This window comes from Bubalus kerabau, chromosome 3 (genome assembly GCF_029407905.1).
Source record: "Bubalus kerabau isolate K-KA32 ecotype Philippines breed swamp buffalo chromosome 3, PCC_UOA_SB_1v2, whole genome shotgun sequence".
Taxonomy (NCBI): domain Eukaryota; kingdom Metazoa; phylum Chordata; class Mammalia; order Artiodactyla; family Bovidae; genus Bubalus; species Bubalus kerabau.
The window spans coordinates 58727044-58746522 of NC_073626.1; the positions used below are offsets into that span (position 1 = coordinate 58727044).

At 39.5% G+C, this 19479-nt stretch overlaps 1 protein-coding gene across 3 annotated transcripts in view; it reads left to right on the plus strand.

Moving 5' to 3' along the window:
- The window catches only part of MAP3K2 (mitogen-activated protein kinase kinase kinase 2), a 92479-nt gene that overhangs the window by 4333 nt on the left and 68667 nt on the right, over window positions 1-19479 (plus strand). Inside the window, exon 1 of one of the 3 annotated variants that reach the window (XM_055571905.1) lies at window positions 400-9685. The exons of the other annotated variants lie outside the window; for them this stretch is intronic. The gene's annotated coding sequence lies outside the window, so the exon portion shown is untranslated. Of the gene's footprint in view, window positions 1-399; window positions 9686-19479 lie in introns of those variants that run through there. 3 annotated transcript variants of the gene reach the window in all.

Sequence of the window (19479 nt, forward strand, 5' to 3'; positions counted from 1 at the left end):
GGGGATTTTTAAATATTTTTAATAATGAATTCAAGGTTATCGCCAGTTATGAATAAAAAGAGACCTGACTTGAGAGAACAGAGGACAATTCAGTTCCTGTCTTTTCCTGTACTCTCTCAAGGAGTTTGTGTGTGTGTGTTTTGGCTGTACCGTGAGGCTTGTGTGGCTTGTGAGATATTAGTCATTACTGAACCTCAGTCCTTGGCAGTAAAGTCGAGGAGTCCCTATCACTGGGCTATCAGGGAATTCCCTCAAATAATGTTTCTTTTAAGTCTTAGCCAATATTTGTTGCTCAGGAATAGCTGAAATATAAAATATTTACTAAAGAATATTTTGAGAAAACTGTTTTCTGGTGTCATGCAAAGGAGAACTGGATTGAGAATCAGAAGGTCTAAACCCTAGGCCTAATTCAACTGTTCTATGAAGTTCAAGGATTATAAACTTTTTAACTTCACTTTGTATTCTCATGTCATAGTGATTGTTAGTAAACATGTTCGTAAACATGTCAGGAGGATAGGAATAGACTCTTCTTTGGTGTTCTTCCCATAACTAGCCCACCACCTTTCTTGTAAGTGCTCAAGAATGTTATGCTTGAGATTCATAGTACTATACATTTAAAAAGCATTCTGTAGTTTATAAACTTTGGAAGTTTTTTCTAGGGTAATTTCCCCCTATTTATATAGTTAGTCATTTAGTATGGACTTAAATAAATTAATAGTGACAAATTAAAAGAGTAGTTTAAGATACAATTTTATCAGCTTTCTTTCAATAATTCCCAGATTGTGCCTGCTCAGCGCCACTGCCTCAGGCAGGCTTCCCCTTGAGCGCTCTGTGCTCGCCTCCGCCACCCTCGCCTCCGCCACCCTCTGACTGCACGGCACCCGCGGTTGTCTCTGTGTCCTCCGCGGAGAAATTAGCTCTTCAAGCACAGAGGCAGTGCTGTGTTGATTGTGGTGCCCCAACGCCTAGCACAATACCTGTTGCCAAACGTTTATTACATGGATAGGTAATTGACAAGAGGCCTCCTTCAGTGTTCTCAGATTCTTAAAAGATGGCAGCTACATAAGTGGAACAGGGTGGGGAAGTTCAATAAATGTTTCTGTACCCTCAGAGAAAATCAAGCATTTGTGGAAAGCTCTACCACAGAGGCAAGGCAGTGGAAAAGTTTCTGAAAATTATTAATAGGAATCAGTGGGAGAATGTGAGATAATACTTATTATTTCTGAAAGTCTTGAGAACAGATCTGCAGTCTAAGCCGAAATAAAATTTCAATTTTTTCTGTGCTATTTAGTAATAGTTATATGCTCCCAACTCATATTGTATTTTAGATTTGTGACTTGAAGATGTTTCATTATCATCATTATTGTTTGATAAGTTTGTCATTACCCTAAATTTGACTGACTTAGCTACATTTTAATGGTATTTATGGAGCTTTAACTCAAAATACTTTGTTCTTTTGTTTTAATATGAAAGGAATGAGACCAATGTTCTCCAACTAAATTTTGTGGAGAGATTAATATCATGATTTATATGATTGCTTTAATGCATTTTAAAATCAGTTTAGGCATTTTTAGACCTATTGACTGCTTTGTAAAATTAGTAATAGTTATTATATGGTATGACATAATGTATAAAAACAGTATGTCAAAGAACATTTACAGACTTTCTTGTTTGTTTAGATATTACAAGGAAATGAAACAAGTAGAAGGTAGCTAGCTCAGCCTTGGTGTTGATAAAAATTTACTTTGAGAGATGGTGTATCATTAACCATCCAGTCTGTTAGCAGTACCTGACTGCATTCAGTTGACTTCATCCCCAAACCACCATATACCTTCATTATAAATCTTTCCCCATGATTTGAGAAAGAGTAGATTAATTTTGTGTTCTGAGATCATGTAATGTGTATTAATCAGCATCTCAAAGTTTTGTCCCATAGTTATGGACTGTTGCATACTGCCTTAGGGTTAGAAGGTTTACTCAGGGATGTACCTGAAGAGTTTCTTGCCTAGAATGTTCCTGAAGTGAATACACAGACTGCAAACTGTATTTCATACTGTTTGTTGAACACTGATAGTAGATGGAAAGCCTGATTTCAGTCTTAAATCTGCCATTAATTAGAAGTTGGCTGTGACAAAGTGACTTCAGTAATTTTTAAAAAAACATTATCTTAGCACATAGCAGGTATGCGCAGGTCTTCGCTGTGTCATGTGAGATCTTTCTTTGTAGCACACGGACTCTTAAGTTGTGGTCCACGGGCTCAGTACTTGTAGTGCTTTGGCTTAGTTGCTCCACACCATGTGGGATCTTAGCCCCCAAACTAGGAATCCACTCTGCACCCCCTGCATTGCAAGGTGGATTCTTAACCACTGGACCACAAAGGAAGTCCCTAGTTCAACATTTCTGAATTTGAAAAAGTTGCCCTAGTTGATTTCTTTTTTTAAAAAGATGTATTTATATTTTGGCTGTGGTGGGTCTTTTTTGCTGCATGGGGACTACTCTTTATTGCAGTACCTGGGCTGCTGCTTGCAGTGGTTTCTCTTGTTGTGGAGCACAGCCTCGAGGTTTGTGGGCTCGGTAGTTGCAGCTCCCGGGCTCCAACTCAGGCTCAGTAGTTGTGTGCACAGGCTTAGTCGCTCTGCAGCACACGGATCTTCCCCAGCCAGGTATCGAATTGATGTCCCTTACATCACCAGGTGGATTCTTAAACACTGAGCCACCAGGGAATCACTGCCCGCCCCCCACCCCACCTAGTTGATTTCTTAAGAACCTATCTAATCTATGATCCTGTGAGATCCACAGCATCATAAAAAATTATTAATAGAGTCAAGAGAGATTAAAGTTTTCTTGCTTGGGAGATTGTTAAGATGACAACTGTCCAGGGAAGATTTGTTACAGGGCAGCATTTGGAAGATAAATAGCTCTGTTTAAATGTGATTAATTTGTCAGAATGACATCTTTTACTTAAAGATGTTTTATAGCCAGGTAGCTTATGTTGAACTGTGATAATCTATAGTAGGTTCACAGTAAATACTTGTTGAAAGAGTAGATGAATAACTTCAGGACTGATACGATTAAAATCAGAATCAACTGATGATATTTTAGTGATGAAGATCCAGGATAGTAACCATTGAATTCTAGAAAAGAACTAAATTATTCTCATGAATGGGCACCCAAGACTAGTGAAATACATTTTTTGAAATACTTCAGCCAAAAGTGAGGGAAGATCTTTTTGGAAAAGGAAAAAAAAGAAGTATTGGAAAAAGTTTACCTGCAGTCTATGCCCGCTAGAAATTTTAAAATAATTTTATGGATGTACTGGATAAACCCCAGATGATTACATTAAAAAAAAAAATTCTTACTTCCCAATGGAAAAAAACATTTGGGGCAAACCATACATCAGCAAAAAAATTTTTAATATATATATTTATTTTTGCGAGGCTGTGTGGGATCTTAGTTCCCTAACAAGGAATTGAACCTGTGCCCCCTGCATTGGGAATGTGGAGTCTTAACCATTGGACCACAGGGAAGTCCCCGCAAATTTTTTTTTCTCAGAATCTTTCTGCTTCTTTATTCTTTCTTTCTTCCATCTTCGCATCTCTAACCAAAGCATAGAAGTACATTAAGTGTTGTTAGCTTATTTTGTTTTTAGGTAATAAATTGGTATTGGCATTTGTTAAACTAGTGCTTCCCTTGTGCTCAGATGTTAAAGAAACTACCTGCAATGCTGGAGACCTGGGTTCAATCCCTGCAGTCTCTGGGGTCACAAAGAGTTGGACACGACTGAGTGACTAACACTTTCGTTAATCTGATACCCACTCTAGTGTTTTCTCTCATATAAATCTTGCTGTTTTGCAAATGGGAGGATCAAGTCTGGATGATACGGCTTCATAGAATGAGGGCGCTTCATCCTGTTTTCAAAGATTGGCAGCTCAGAACTGATAAAAGAAGGCTTGATTGGAGATTATGAAAGACTAAGTGGCTTAGATTTGGTTATGCAGGAAGGTCTCTAAAGGGAAAGTTGCAGAGATCTTGATCAGTAGGTGGAGGGGCAGCTTGAGTAGTTGCATGAGTTAGGGTTCAGTCACAGAGGAAGAACAAACTGCTGTGGTATCATGGAATTAAGGAATTTATGAAAGATAGAAGACCTTACAGAGTTGTGGGAGAAGCTTGGAAACCAAAGTCTGTAAGGGGGAATTGGCAGATCAGAGAAGTCACTAATCAGCCTTCCTGAAGCAGTGGTGCAGTGGGCAAGTCAGAGTTTGCAGGGGAATTTGAGAAGCAAGTTATGCCCAGCTACTGAAGTGTGGGCCCACACAGTAGAGCTGGTGGAAGGTATAGAACGCTGTTGTCTCTACATAGCTACCTCTTCTGTGGTCTTCAGTCAGGCTTTTGATGGTGGGCCTGAGGTTGCTGTTTGGTTGGCAGGGTTGACAAGAAGAAAGAGCTACATGCAATACAGTGGAGAGCAGAGACACAGTGAAATACTCTGTCAGCGCTACATCCATCTAACCATAATCTTCAGAGAGTAACTCCCGTCTTTGACCATTTCTAACCAGGAACCTGGTGGGAAAAGGATTCTGGAAATGTAGTTTGAACTTATAAGTTGAAATGGTACAAACTGTCACAGAGGGGAGAGTGGAGGTCGGGTGGGGAATCACAGCGAGGGCTGTGGCCGCTGTGGCAGTCCACAGTGACGTCACGTCTTCTGTGAGAGAGCAAGTGCTTTAAGATCTCCATGCCTTTCTCTTCCTCTGTGAGATGGGAAGTAATACCTACAGTAGGGATTATTGTGAGCATTAAATGAAATGTTTTGTATTTAGCAGGCTGTCAGCACAGTGTAAAATAATATAAAAAAAAGCTTTTATTAGTAGTAGTAATTGTGGTAGTAAAGAGGATGGATTGAGAAATAGGAAGGGTGTATTTTGAAAGAGAGGGGAGAAGTAGAGAAGATGAAGGAGATAAGAATGAAGTAGAAGACATAGTTCCTGTAATTGAAAATGCAATAATCAAGCTGCGGAGGACACATGCCAGCCTAGAGCAAGGTTGGGAAGGTGTTAAATCAGATAATATCCTTTGAGACAAATGACCCTGCCATGATGAGTGGAGAAACGGCGAATGCTGTCGTTCCAGCACGCTCATGCTCCGTCGTCCACTCAAGTCCACTCAACACCTGTGGGCTGTAGCCTGCTAGGCTCCTCTGTCCATGGGAGTTTCTAGGCAGGAATACTGGAGTAGGTTGCCATTTCCTTCTCCAGGGTGTAGTTAAGATTAAAAGTGGTAGTGTAAAATTCCTAGTACACTATCAGTCCTCAGAGGTTATTTTTCACTTCTTTATCATTTAGAAAGATGGACAGATGAAGGGAGTAGGGAAGGCTGAAACTGGGTCCTTGTTTAGACAAGAAGGAAAGGAGGACACATTTCAGATAGCAGAAATAGGAGGAGGCATCATCACGGCACGCAGCACTTCATAAGACGAGTTGGTACCTACTGGCTCCTACTCTGTGCTTTTGATAGCCTGTTTGTTGTTTCTTGATTTTGATTTTGAAGGATTGCTTATGCTTGTATCACTGCAAGCAACCAGTACCCAGTAATTGTGTAGCACATAATGATACTTACTGTACAACAAAGCCTGAGTTTTTACCAGCTGTAAACCCCTAGACTTAGGTGTCTCCCTCCTCATCCATAATCTATACCATGGCGTTTTCTCTTCACATTCAGTAGATTCATAAGGTCATTTACCTTTAGTGATTCCACTTGCTTAATAGTATGAAACGATGAAGGTTGATAAAAGGAGAGATTACATTAAAAAAAATAAATAATAAAGAAGAAAAAAGCAAAGCTTAAAAGAAACAGCAGCTCTAATTTATTTGTGAGTCTCAGGCCTCCTTAAGTGTTTTCCTATTTTGGCTTTTCAAATCCAGCCTAAGCTAAAATGATGAGGTATGGTAGATGCTGTAACATAGACATACTCACAGTTCCCAAAGACCCCAGTAGGGTAAAGACCAAAAGAAAACAAAACTAAAAGAAGATAAAACAGGAGAGCTGGGTTTGATCCCTGGGTTGGAAAGATCCCCTGGAGAAGGAAATGGCAACCCACTCCAGTATTCTTGCCTGGAGAATTCCATGGAGCAACCACCCTCTTCCAAGAACACAAGAGAAGACTCTGCACATGGACATCACCAGATGTTCAGCACCAAAATCAACACCGATTGATTATATTCTTTGCAGCCAAAGGTGGAGAAGCTCTATATAGTCAGCAACAACAAGACCGGGAGCTGACCGTGTGGCTCAGATCATGAACTCCTCATTGCCAAGTTCAGACTTAAGTTGAAGAAAGTAGGGAAAACCACTAGACCATTCAGGTATAACCTAAATCAAATCCTTTACGGTTATACAGTGAAAGTGAGAAATAGATTTAAGGGACTAGATCTGATAGACAGAGTGCCTGATGAACTATGGATGGAGGTTCATGACATTGTACAGGAGACAGGGATCAAGACCATCCCCAAGAAAAAGAAACGCAAAAAGGCAAAATGGCTGCCTGAGGAGGCCTTACAAATAGCTTTGAAAAGAAGAGAAATGAAAAGCAAAGGAGAAAAGGAAAGATATACCCATTTGAATGCAGAGTTCCAAAGAATATAGCAAGGAGAGACAAGAAAGCCTTTCTCAGTGATCAGTGCAAAGAAATAGAGGAAAACAACAGAATGGGAAAGACTAGAGATCTCTTCAACAAAATTAGAGATACCAAGGGAACATTTCATGCAAAGATGGGCTCGATAAAGGACAGAAATAGTATGGACCTAATAGAAGCAGAAGATATTATGAAGAGGTGACAAGAATACACAGAAGAACTGTACAAAAAAGATCTTCATGACCCAGATAATCATGATGGTGTGATTACTCACTAGAGCCAGACATCCTGGAGTGTGAAGTCACGTGGGCCTTAGGAAGCATCACTATGAACAAAGCTAGTGGAGGTGATGGAATTCCAGCTGAGCTCTTTCAAATCCTGAAAGATGATGCTGTGAAAGTGCTGCACTCAATATGCCAGCAAATTTGGAAAACTCAACAGTGGCCACAGGACTGGAAAAGGTCAGTTTTCATTCCAATCCCAAAGAAAGGCAATGCCAAAGAATGCTCAAACTACCACACAATTGCACTCATCTCACATGCTGGTAAAGTAATGCTCAACATTCTCCAAGCAAGGCTTCAGCAATACATGAACTGTGAACTTCCACATATTCAAGCTGGTTTTAGAAAAAGCAGAGGAACCAGAGGTCAAATTGCCAATATCTGCTGGATCATTGAAAAAGCAAGAGTTCCGGAAAAACATCTATTTCTGCTTTATTGACTATGCCAAAGTCTTTGACTGTGTGGATCACAACAAACTGTGGAAAAATCTTAAAGAGATGGGAATAATCAGACCGCCTGACCTGCCTCTTGAGAAATCTGTATGCAGATCAGGAAGCAGCCGTTAGAACTGGACACGGAACAACAGACTGGTTCCAAATAGGAAAAGGAGTACGTCAAGGCTGTATATTGTCACCCTGCTTATTTAACTTCTATGCAGAGTACATCATGAGAAACGCCGGACTGGAAGAAGCACAAGCTGGAATCAAGATTGCCGGGAGAAATATCAATAACCTCAGATATGCAGATGACACCACCCTTATGGCAGAAAGTGAAGAAGAACTAAAGAGCCTCTTGATGAAAGTGAAAGTGGAGAGTGAAAAAGTTGGCTTAAAACTCAACATTCAGAAAACTAAGATCATGGCATCCGGTCCCATCACTTCATGGCAAATAGATGTGGAAACAGTGGCTGACTTTATTTTGGGGGCTCCACAATCACTGCAGATGGTGACTGCAGCCATGAAATTTTAAAAATTACTTACGCTTACTCCTTGGAAGAAAAGCTATGACCAACCTAGACAGCATATTCAAAAGCAGAGACATTACTTTGCCAACAAAGGTCCGTCTAGTCAAGGCTATGGTTTTTCCAGTGGTCATGTATGGATGTAAGAGTTGGGCTAGAAAGAAAGCTGAGCACTGAAGAATTGATGCTTTTGCACTGTGGTGTTGGAGAAGACTCTTGAGAGTCCCTTGGACTGCAAGGAGATCCAACCAGTCCATCCTAAAGGAGATCAGTCCTGGGTGTTCATTGGAAGGACTGATGTTGAAGCTGAAACTCCAATCCTTTGGCCACCTGATATGAAGAGCTGACTCATTTGAAAAGACTCTGATGCTGGGAAAGATTGAAGGTGGGAAGAGAAGGGGACGACAGAGGTTGAGATGGTTGGATGGCATCACCAACTCGATGGACATGAGTTTCAGTAAAGTCTGGGAGTTGGTGATGGACAGTGAGGCCTGGCATGCTGCAGTCCATGGGGTCGCAAAGAATTGGACATAACTGAGCGACTGAACTGAACTGATGGGCTACAGTCCATGGGATTGCAAAGAGTCAGACATGACTGAAGCAACTTTTATACTTGTAGTTTCTAAAGATTGTCCATGTTTGCTCCTGTTTGGGCCAGTTGCACACCTCTGGACCATCTGTTTTGGTGAGGGACCACACTGAGCTAATTTGGTGACATTTAGTAATCAAGTGGGTGGTTGGAGGTTGTGTTTGTAGAAGGGATAAGCTTCCAGAAGAAGGCCACTAGAGTGAATCACTTAATTCGGTATATTAATTGATTAATTAGTCAGTTCAGTATAATCTGCCTTGTTATTTTCAAGTTCTTTGAATGAAGCATTTTATTTTAATACAATTAATATGCAAGTTAAGTTTCTTTTTTTCACTTTTTCACCAATTTCTTGCTAGCTTTTGTTCTACTGGAATCCCTTTCCTTCTTCATGAAGTATATCCTTTATCCGTGGTCTTCTTAAAAATATTTATTGATTGTATTCGGTTGCCCAGGGGGCTTTGTTGCTAGGTTTTCTCGAGTGGTGAGTGGGGGCTTCCCTCTAGTTGCGGTGCCCAGGCTTCTCATTGCAGTGGCTTCTCTTCTTGAGGAGCACAGGCTCTCGGTGCAAGGGCTTTAGCACTTGTGGCATGCAGGCTCAGTAGTTACGGCACATGGACTTGAGTTACTCTAAGGCATGTGGAATTTTCCTGGACCAGACACTGAACCTGGAAAAATTCCACATGCCTCAGAGTAACCAAGTCCATGCGCCAAAACTATTGAGCCTGGGACCAGGGATCAAAGCCAAGGAGGGCATGGCAACCCACTTCAGTATTCTTGCCTGGAGAATCCCCATGGACAGAGGAGCCTGCTGGGCCAGAGTCCATGGGATTGCAGAGTTGGACATGACTGAGAGACTAAGCACAGCACAGGGATGGAACCCATACCCTGCACTCGCTGGTGAATTCTGAACCACTGGACCACCAGGGAAGTCCAAAACCCATGGTCTTTTGTTTGTTTGTTTTTAAACTTTTTATTTTGTATTGGGATATAACTGACTAACAAACAATGTTGTGATAGTTTCAGATAACAGTGAAGGGACTCAGTCATTCATATACATGGTCCTTTTCCCCCACATCCCCTCCCATCCAGGCTGCCACATAGTTGAGCAGAGTTCCAAGACCTGTGGTCTTTTAACTGAGATCACGCACCAGGTTTTGCCTTAATGAAGCTCAGATTCTTGATGTCTCGTCGCAGAAAGCAGTCAGTGAGAGACGGAGTGATAGGTAAGAACAGTATTTTATTTATAGAAAAACACACTCTACATGGAGTATGGGCCATCTCGAAGGCTAGAGTGGCTGTGAACTGTATCCTGCTGAAGTTCCTAGACTAAGGGTCTGTTGGTGACAAATTAAAGTTTTTGTTGGAAATCTTGAGCTCTTGTTCTTGAAGCTATTTTAGTTGTGAATGAAAGTCTAGATTGGCAGTTATTTTTCCCTCAGCATTTTGAAGATATTATTCCATCCTGTTTTCTACTGTATAATCAGACCTAAAAGACTGTATGGATGTGGGTTTTTTTTTTAAGTATTTTTGTTTTATGTATTTTTGATTCAGAATTTTTTTTTTTTTTAGTATATACTTATTTATTTGACTGCATCAAGTTTTAGTTGCATCATGTGGGCTCCAAAGTGCATGGGCTTAGTTGCTCCACAACATGTGGCATCTTAGTTCCCCAACCAGGGATTGAACCCACATCCCTTGCATGGCAAGGCAGATTCTTAACTACTGGACCACCAGGGAAGTCCCTGGATGTTTTATTAATAATAATTTTTTATTGTGTTGTTAGAGTATATAATTGACTTTTTAATGGAAATATTCACATTGGTTTTTATTTTTTCTTCTTTTTTAATTTTTAAATTCATTTAACGCTTATTGAAAATCTTAGGAATGTCTTAGGAATCAGTAAAATAAGCCTTTAATAAATTTGTTGTTGAGTTTTAATTGTTCATGGGCACAATTATTAGTAAAATGTTTGACTTCCTTCTGTGTGTTAGCACTGAAGATAAATGAATCTGTCATTGTTTCTATAATTATAGAGCTCCATTCTGATGTGGGAGGGAGACAGACATACCTTGCCTCATATGTTAGGGCTTTCCTAGGTGGCTCAGCTGGTAAAGAATCCACCTGCAATGCAGGAGACCTGGGTTTGATCGCTGGGTTGGGAAGATCCCCTGGAGAAGGGAATGACTACCCACTTCAGTATTCTGGTCTGGAGAGTTCCATGGAGAGTCCATGAGGTCACAAAGAGGTGAACACAACTGAGTGACTTTCAGTTTTCACCCAGGTGGCTCAGTTCAGTTCAGTCGCTCAGTCATGTCCAACTCTTTGCGACCGCATGGACTGTAGCCTACCACGCTTCTCAGTCCATGGAATTTTCCAGGCACGAGTACCGGAGTGGGTTGCCGTTTCCTTCTCCAGGGGATCTTCCCAACCCAGGGATCGAACTCGGGTCTCCCGCACTGCAGGCAGATGCTTTACAGTCTGAGCCACCAGGGAAGCCCTGGTACACATAACCTTTCTACAAAATTTGAAAGGGACTTTGGGAATTGATTTGATGAAAACTGGGTAGCCTTGGGTTTTGTTTTTTGGTTTGTCTGTTTTTGGTTTTGTTGAGTCTTTTGCTGCAAGGGCTTTACTCTAGTTGTGGTGAGGGGTGTACGCTCTAGTTTCGGTGTGCGAGCTTCTCAGTTGCAGTTACTTTTGTTGTTGAGTAACAACATGCTCTAGGGCATGTGGGCTTCAGTAGCTGTGGCTCCCGGGCTCAGAGCACAGTCTTAGTTGCTCCACAGCGTGTGAAATTCTCCCAGATCAGGGATCGAACCCTTGTCTCTGGTACCGTCAGGCAATTCTTCACCACAGAGCCACCAGGGAAGCCTGGCTGTAGGGTTTTATGTTGGAGTTTGAGGTTCCTGGCAATATATACTGACTTCAAGAGTTCTGACTGAGAAGTACTGTATTTTATATTTCTTGGCAGCTTTGTTTCATATGACAAGCAATAGAAAGTGTTTGACTCCTGCCAGCAAAATGAGTATGCTGAACATAATCCTATTTTGACTATAACCCTGGCCATCATTTTACTCTACCAGTATAGGGTATACTTGTTTGCATACTTTTTAAGGTTTGGGTAGATTTTAGAATTTTAAAGAGACATTAATATTTTAGAACTTGGTATTTTGTTATTTTTTTGAATCCAGGAGATTAGCAGGTGGAGCATATTGGTACACATTAGGCATGGGCTAAGTGTTGGTTGAGCAAATGAGAGGCAATATAATATAGCATGTAAGAGTGGATTGCAAATAAGACTGTCTTGAGTTCCAAAGCTGAACTTAATAAATAAGTGAACTTAGCTCATACTATGTTTTCAGTGTTCACTGTGCTTTATTTTTCAAAGTGCTTTATAAGTAATATTTCATTTATGCCTTACAATATTTACATAAAATAGGTACAATTACTGTTCCCATTTTATAGATAAGGAATTGGGCACTGAGAGCCATCATTATCATTATTATCAATGAATTTTGAGAGATATTTTTGGTAAACTAATGATATTTTTTTCTCTCTGGTACCTGATAGAAATATCAGGGAATGACAGTTACTTCTTCATCAGCCTGCAGTAATTTAAGAGTTTTAACAAAAGCCTAAATTTCTTACGAGTGTTGACTGAAGAGTTACCTCATTCTCCGTTAAGATCCATTTAATAAAATGTAGAAAAGAATTAAGCTGTGTAGACATTTAAATTCCCCTACATGTATATGTATGGCTGAGGCCCTTTGCTGTCCGCCTGAAACTATCACAGCATTGTTAATTGGCTATACTCCAATACAAATAAAAAGTTTTTAAAAAGTTAAAAAAAAAAACCCCAATATTCTCAGTATGATTTAAGAACTAAGGAAGAGGGAAAAAAAAACTCATTAGATATCAACTTACTTTTAACAGACATTTGCATAATTATTACCAATATGCTAGGCCCATTCTAGGCACTTTACAAACATTAACTTGTTTAATCTCCATGGTGATCTGGTGATGATTTATAACTATATAATCATTCTAGGAGGCTATTTATTTTTTGTTATTACTTTTTGTAAAATTACTTAAAATGTTTTAGGAACACTTTTAAAGCACACACTCTTTTTTTTTTGTCTATGCCATGTGGCATGTGGGATCTTAGTTCCCTGACCAGGGATCAGACCCACACCCCTTGCAGTCCCTACAGTTCTCTTTAAATTTGAATTCTCTATGGTTTTGAGTAGATAATCTGGTACAAAGTTCAGAAACTATGAATAGATAAACAATGCAGGTCTGCCTCCCCAGCTACCCAGTTCTTCCTAACTGGAAGTGACCAGTGTTACTAGGGAAATACTCCCTTGAACTTGTCTTTAGAATTTTTGAATACCTGAAATTGGGATGTGTCTGACAAATGATGACAGATTTTATTTTTTAAAGTCAGAATTCATTTGTAGTCTGGCAAATAAAGGGGCTACTGCTCTGTGTAGTATTTTTGCAAATCAAAAGCAAGGGGTGTCCATAAGGTAATGAGACTCGTGTAACTTATAAATTGGCTTAAGGTCAGTAGTCATAGTTGCAGTGCTAGTAGCATTATAGAATAAAATTTGTAGCTAGATTGAGATAATCGACAGACTACACATTTAGGGTATGTGATTTGGCAAAATCAAATATGTGTATATACACGTGAAACCATAACCTCATCCAGATAGTGACCACCCCCAGAAGCTTCTTCATGCCCTTCTGTACTCCCATTACTGTCTTGCCTCTTTTTATTGTCCCTAGGCAACCAGTGATCTGCTTTTTGTTATCATAAATTAGCTGTTCAGCTGGTAATGGGCATTTGAGTCTCCAGTTTGGGGCTATCACGCAGTAACGCTGTGAACATTTGTATACAAGTATTTGTGTGGACAGTCCATGGGGTCGCAAAGAATCAGACACAGCTTAGCAACTGAACAACAGTGAACAGTTTGTGTGGACTTACACTTTCATTTTTCTCGAGTGGAATGGGTGGGTCATAAGATTTTGCCAAACTGTTTCATAAAGTGGTTATACCATTGGACATTTGACATTCTTACCAGCACTGTGAACATTTTCATTGCACAGCCTCCTTGCCAACACTTCATATGACCATTCTTTTGGAATCTCATTGTGTTTTTTTCCCCCTCCCCTCTTTTCTGAAGGTGAAAAGGAAGGAATTTTAAGGTGGTTTTTTTTTTTTTTTTTTTTGGGCAGTTTTAGATTTACAAAAAAATTGGGCATAGAGTTCCCATTTACCCTCTCCCTTGCTCCAAGTTTTCCCTATTATTAACATTTTGCATTAGTGTGATACATTTGCTACCTTTCATGAGCCTGTATTGATATATTCTTATTAACTGAAGTTCATAGTTTACATTAGGGTACACTTTTTGTGTTATTTATTGTTTAAGTTCTGACAAATGTTTAACGACATGTATCTACCATTCTTACAGTATCATGGGGAATAGTCTCACTGCCCCAAAAATCTGTGGTCCTCTTACTCATCCCTCTCTCCCTGGCTGCCATGCCAGCCACAGACCTTTTGATTGTCTCCTTAGTTTTGGCTTATCCAGAATATAGTATGGTTGGCGGAGAAGACAATGGCACCCCTCTCCAGTACTCTTGCCTGGAAAATCCCATGGACAGGGGAGCCTGGTGGGCTGCAGTCCATGGGGTCGCTACAAGTCGGACATGACTGAGCGACTTCACTTTCACTTTTCACTTTCATGCATTGGAGAAGGAAATGGCAACCCACTCCAGAATTCTTGCCTGGAGAATCCCAGGGACGGGGGAGCCTGGTGGGCTGCTGTCTATGGGGTCGCACAGAGTCGGACACGACTGAAGTGACTTAGCAGCAGCAGCAAGGTCTTTTTCATGGCTTGAGAGCTCATTTCCTTTCAGCGCTGAGTATTCTACTGCTCAAATATATCAGTTTATTTATCCACCAACTTAAAAAAAAATTTAACTTTCATCACTCTTTGAAGGTTTGGAGTGAAAACAGGCTGATTAGACGGGAAGGTATTGGAGATAACCCCAGGCAAGAGATAGTATCATGCCTTGGAGTGGAGTGGTAGTAGTGGAGATGTGTATTTAAAGAAAAGCTAACAGGATTTGCTGATCCAGGCGTGAATGTAGAAAGAAGGAATAAGAGGAATCAAGGCTGTCCCAAAATTTTTGTCTTGAACAACTAGAAAAGTAGAGAATTTGTGTGTGTGTGTGTGATAGTAAAGACTGGGGAGGAATACTAATGTTTATTTTCCAAACTTTGTTAAACATTTTTTCTTTAGAAATTTTCAGAAGTTGAGGAATTTCTTTTCTTTTCATTTGAGAGTAAATTGCCAGTATGAGGCCCCGTGACCCCAGAGCACTTTAGTTTGTAATTGCTGTCAGCAAGGAAATTTTCTCACATATCTGGAATGAAACCATCAAATCATGAAGTTAGCATTAATGGAATTAGTATCATCTAATCCACAGAACCCATTCAGGTTTTGTCAGTGGTTTCAGTAATGTCCTAAAATGGACACTAAAATGCAAAATAATTCAGTCTAGGGCCATATTTTGTTTTTAGTGTCTCTTTAGTGTTTTTCGTTCTGGAACTGTTCTTTCATGTTTTGTTTTGTTTTGTTTTGTTTTTTCAATTTATTTTTAATTGAAGGATAATTGCTTTACAGAATTTTGTTGTTTTCTGTCAAACCTCAACATGAATCAGCCATAGGTATACATATATCCCCTCCCTTTTGAACTTCCCTCCCATCCCCCGCCCCATCCCTCCCCTCTAGATTGATACAGAGCCCCTGTTTGAGTTTCCTGAGCAGTTCAGCACATTCCTGTTGGCTATTTTACATATGGTAATATAAGTTTCCACGTTAGTCTTTCCATACATCTCACCCTCTCCTCCCCTCTCCCCATGTCCGTAAGTCTGGTCTGTTCTTTATGTCTTTTTCTCCATTGCTGCCCTGCAGATAAATTCTTCAGTACCATTTTTCTAGATTTCGTATATATGTATTGCTGCTGCTAAGTCGCTTCAGTCGTGTCCGACTCTGTGCGACCCCATAGACGGCAGCCCACCAGGCTTCCCCGTCCCTGGGATTCTCCAGGCAAGAACACTGGAGTGGGTTGCCATTTCCTTTTCCCGTGCATGAAAGGGAAAAGTGGAAGTGAAGTTACTCAGTCGTGTCCAACTCTTAGTGACCCCATGGACTGCAGCCTACCGGGCTCCTTTGTCCATGGGATTTTCCAGGCAAGAGTACTGGAGTAGGGTGCCATTGCCTTCTCCAATATATGCGTTAGAATATGACATTTATCTTACTTTTTCTGACTCACTTCATTCTATATAATAGGTTCTGGGTTCATCCACTTCATCAGAACTGACTCAAAGGTGTTCCTATATTTATGGCTGAGTAATATTCCATTGTGTATATGTACCACAACTTCTTTATCCATTCATTTGTCAATGGACATTTAGGTTGCTTCCATGTTCTAGCTATTGTAAATAGTGCTGCAATGAACAATGGGATATTTGTGTCTTTTTCAATTTTGGTTTCCTCAGGGTATATGCCTAGGAGTGGGATTGCTGGGTCATATGGTGGTTTTATTCTTAGTTTGTTAAGGAATCTCCATACCATCTTCCATATGGCTGTATCAGTTTACACTCCCACCCACAGTGCAAGAGCGTTCCCTTTTCTCCACTCCCTGTCCAGCATTTATTGTTTGTGGACTTTTGGGTGATGGCCATTCTGACTGGTGTGAGGTGATATCTCATCGTAGTTTTGATTTGCATTTCTCTAATAATGAGCAGTGTTGAGCATCTTTTCATGTGTTTGCTAGCCATCTGTATGTCTTCTTTGGAGAAATGTCTGTTTCAGTCTTTTTCCCACTTTCTGATTGTGTTGTTTGTTTTTCTGGCATTGAGTTGTATGAGCTGCTTGTATATTTTGGAAATTAATCCTTTGTCAGTTGTTTCATTTGCTATTATCTTCTCCCATTCTGAGGGTTGTCTTTTCAGCTTGTTAATAGTTTCCTTTGCTGTGCAAAAGCTTTTAAGTTTAATCAGGTCCCACTTGCTTGCTTTTGTTTTTATTTCTGTTAACTCTCGGAGGTGGGTCATAGAGGATCTTGCTTTGATTTATGTCATCAAATGTTCTGCCTATGTTTTCCTCCAAGAGTTTTATAGTTTCTGTTCTTACATTTAGGTCTTTAATTAATTTTGAGTTTATCTTTGTGTGTGTTCTTAGGAAGTGTTCTAATTTCATTCTTTTACGTGTAGCTTTCCAGTTTTCCCAGCAGCATTTATTGAAGAGGCTGTCTTTGCCCCATTGTAAATTCTTGCCTCCTTTGTCAAAAATAAGGTACCCATGGGTGCATGGGTTTATTTCTGGGCTTTTTATTTTGTTCCATTGATCTGTATTTCTGTTTTTGTGCCAGTACCATAATGTGTTGATGACTGTAGCCTTGTAGTAAAATCTGAAGTCAGGAAGGTTGATTCCTCCAGGTCCATTCTTCTTTCTCAGGACTGCTTTGGCTATTCAAGGGTCTTTTGTGTTTCTATATGAATTGTGAAATTTTTTGTTCTAGTTCTGTGAAAAATGCCATTGTTATTTGATAGGGATTGCACTGAATCTGTAGATTGTGTTTGGTACTGTAGTCATTTTCACAGTATTGATTCTTCCTGCCCAGGAACATGGACTGTCTCTCCGTCTTGGAACAGTTCTTTCATGTTTGCCTGACTTTCATGATCTTGACAGTTTTGAAATTTATAGAATAGTTGACTCTTAAAATATTCCTCAGTTAAGATTTGTCTTATGCTTCCCCTGTGATTCAACTTAGGTTATATATTTTTGGCAGAAACATTACAGAAGTGATATAATAGTCTTCTCAGTACATCCTGTCAGGTGCACGTGATTTTAATTTGCCCATCACTGGTGATCTTCATCACTTAAGCATTCTGCCAGATTTCTACACTAAAAAATACTTTTTTCCTTTATAATTAATAAATATTAGGAGGAAAAGTATTTTGAGACTGAGTATTTCATTCCTCATCACTTCACCTGCTAGTTTTAGCAGGTACTGATTTTTTTTGGCTGAATTACTATTATTGATGATTGCCAACTAATTATTTTATAATTTCATTAATTATAATTTATCAGTTAATACTCAAATACCTATGCCTTGAATGTCAAAAAAAGATAAAGCTTCTTTCTCTTCTCCCATTTACTGATTCATTTTTTAATTGTATATCTGTAGACTTGTGGGTTCCCTTTTTTTGTTGTCATTCAGTGGGTTGTAGTTTATCATTATTTGTTTTGAAACCCAAATTGTCCCATGTTTGGCCAGTGGGAGCCCATTTAGAGTGGTTTTTGTGTCCTTTTGACATGTCCCATGATTCTTTGTATACTTATATTCTGGTACAGTAAGATGTTCTCGGGTTATCTTGCAGTTACATGGAAATAACCCGTATTTTCAAGGAGTCCTCATTCCTCTTAGTGGAGATTGATATTTAGAAACTGGTATCTAGCAGATGTACTCATTGTGAGTAGGATGTCACTGCTTCCAGGTCTCCATAGCCAAAGCTGTAAAACACATATGGGTACAAATGTGTATGTTTGTGTACATCTGTTTCTTTACATATTTCAAAACTGTGGTTTCATGATGATACCTTCAGTTCCAGTTCCACACCACAGAGTTCATTCTTAACCTTACCCCTTTCCATGTTTTCAAGAGCCCAAAGGACATTAAGTGGGGCAACTGTTACATGGTGGGAGGTGGGTGTAATGGCAGCACAGAGTGGTGCTGTAAATCTTCCTCTTATCACTTCCTTACCTGCATTTTATATGATGTAACATGTTATGTTTTTATTTAGTTGTGTATACTTAAAAATTTGTTGAGACTTTCTTGTTTAGCTGCAGATTATTCTTTACATATGTTGTTTCACTTCCAAATGTTTGGAGATTTTTCCTGTTGTCTTTCTGTTATTACTTACTGCATTGTTTCCATTATGATCAGAAAACATAGTTTATATGATTTTAAGTCTTTTAAGTGTGTTATAATTTATTTTGTGGCCCAGGATATAGCCTAGGTCTACCTGGGTTAATGTTCCATGGATGCTTGAAAAGAATGTGTAATCTGCCATTAGCCATTAATGGGTGGAATGATATGTGTGTGTGTATGTGTGAACTAGCTGTATACAGTCAAATTTTTTTAAGGAGCTCAAGAGGAGGAAAAATACTAATCTTTGAACTTACTCGTATATTTAATTCTTTTGATTTGAATGTTCTTCAGTTTGTCTGCTGGATTTGAGTTACCTCCTCTAATGTCACTTCTCAGTCTGAAGAACTCCCCTTAGTATTTCTTATAAGGCAGTTTTTGCAAAGAATTCTCTCAGTTTCTGTTTATCTAGGAATATATTATTTCGTTTTCTGTTTTGAAGTATAGTCTTGTTGAATATGTGATTCTTGCTTGATATTTTTGTTTTGTTTCTCTCATTGCACATTTCATTGCACCTTCTTCTGACTCAGTTATTTATGCTAGAAGTCAGTAGTTAATTGTATTTTTTCCCTGTAGCAAAATGAGTTATTTTTCTGCTTTTAAGATTTTATTTATCTTTGGCTTTCTATAGTTTAACCATGATGTGTATCTAGGTGTGGTTCTCTCTCTCTCTCTTTTTTTTTTTAATTTTTTTTTTCAGGTTTTTTTTTTTTTTTTTTAATTTTACTTTATTTTTAAACTTTACATAACTGTATTAGTTTTGCCAAATATCAAAATGAATCCGCCACAGGTATACATGTGTTCCCCATCCTGAACCCTCCTCCCTCCTCCCTCCCCATTCCATCCCTCTGGGTCGTCCCAGTGCACCAGCCCCTAGCATCCAGTATCGTGCATCGAACCTGGACTGGCAACTCATTTCATACATGATATTTTACATGTTTCAATGCCATTCTCCCAAATCTTCCTGCCCTCTCCCTCTCCCACAGAGTCCATAAGACTGTTCTATACATCAGTG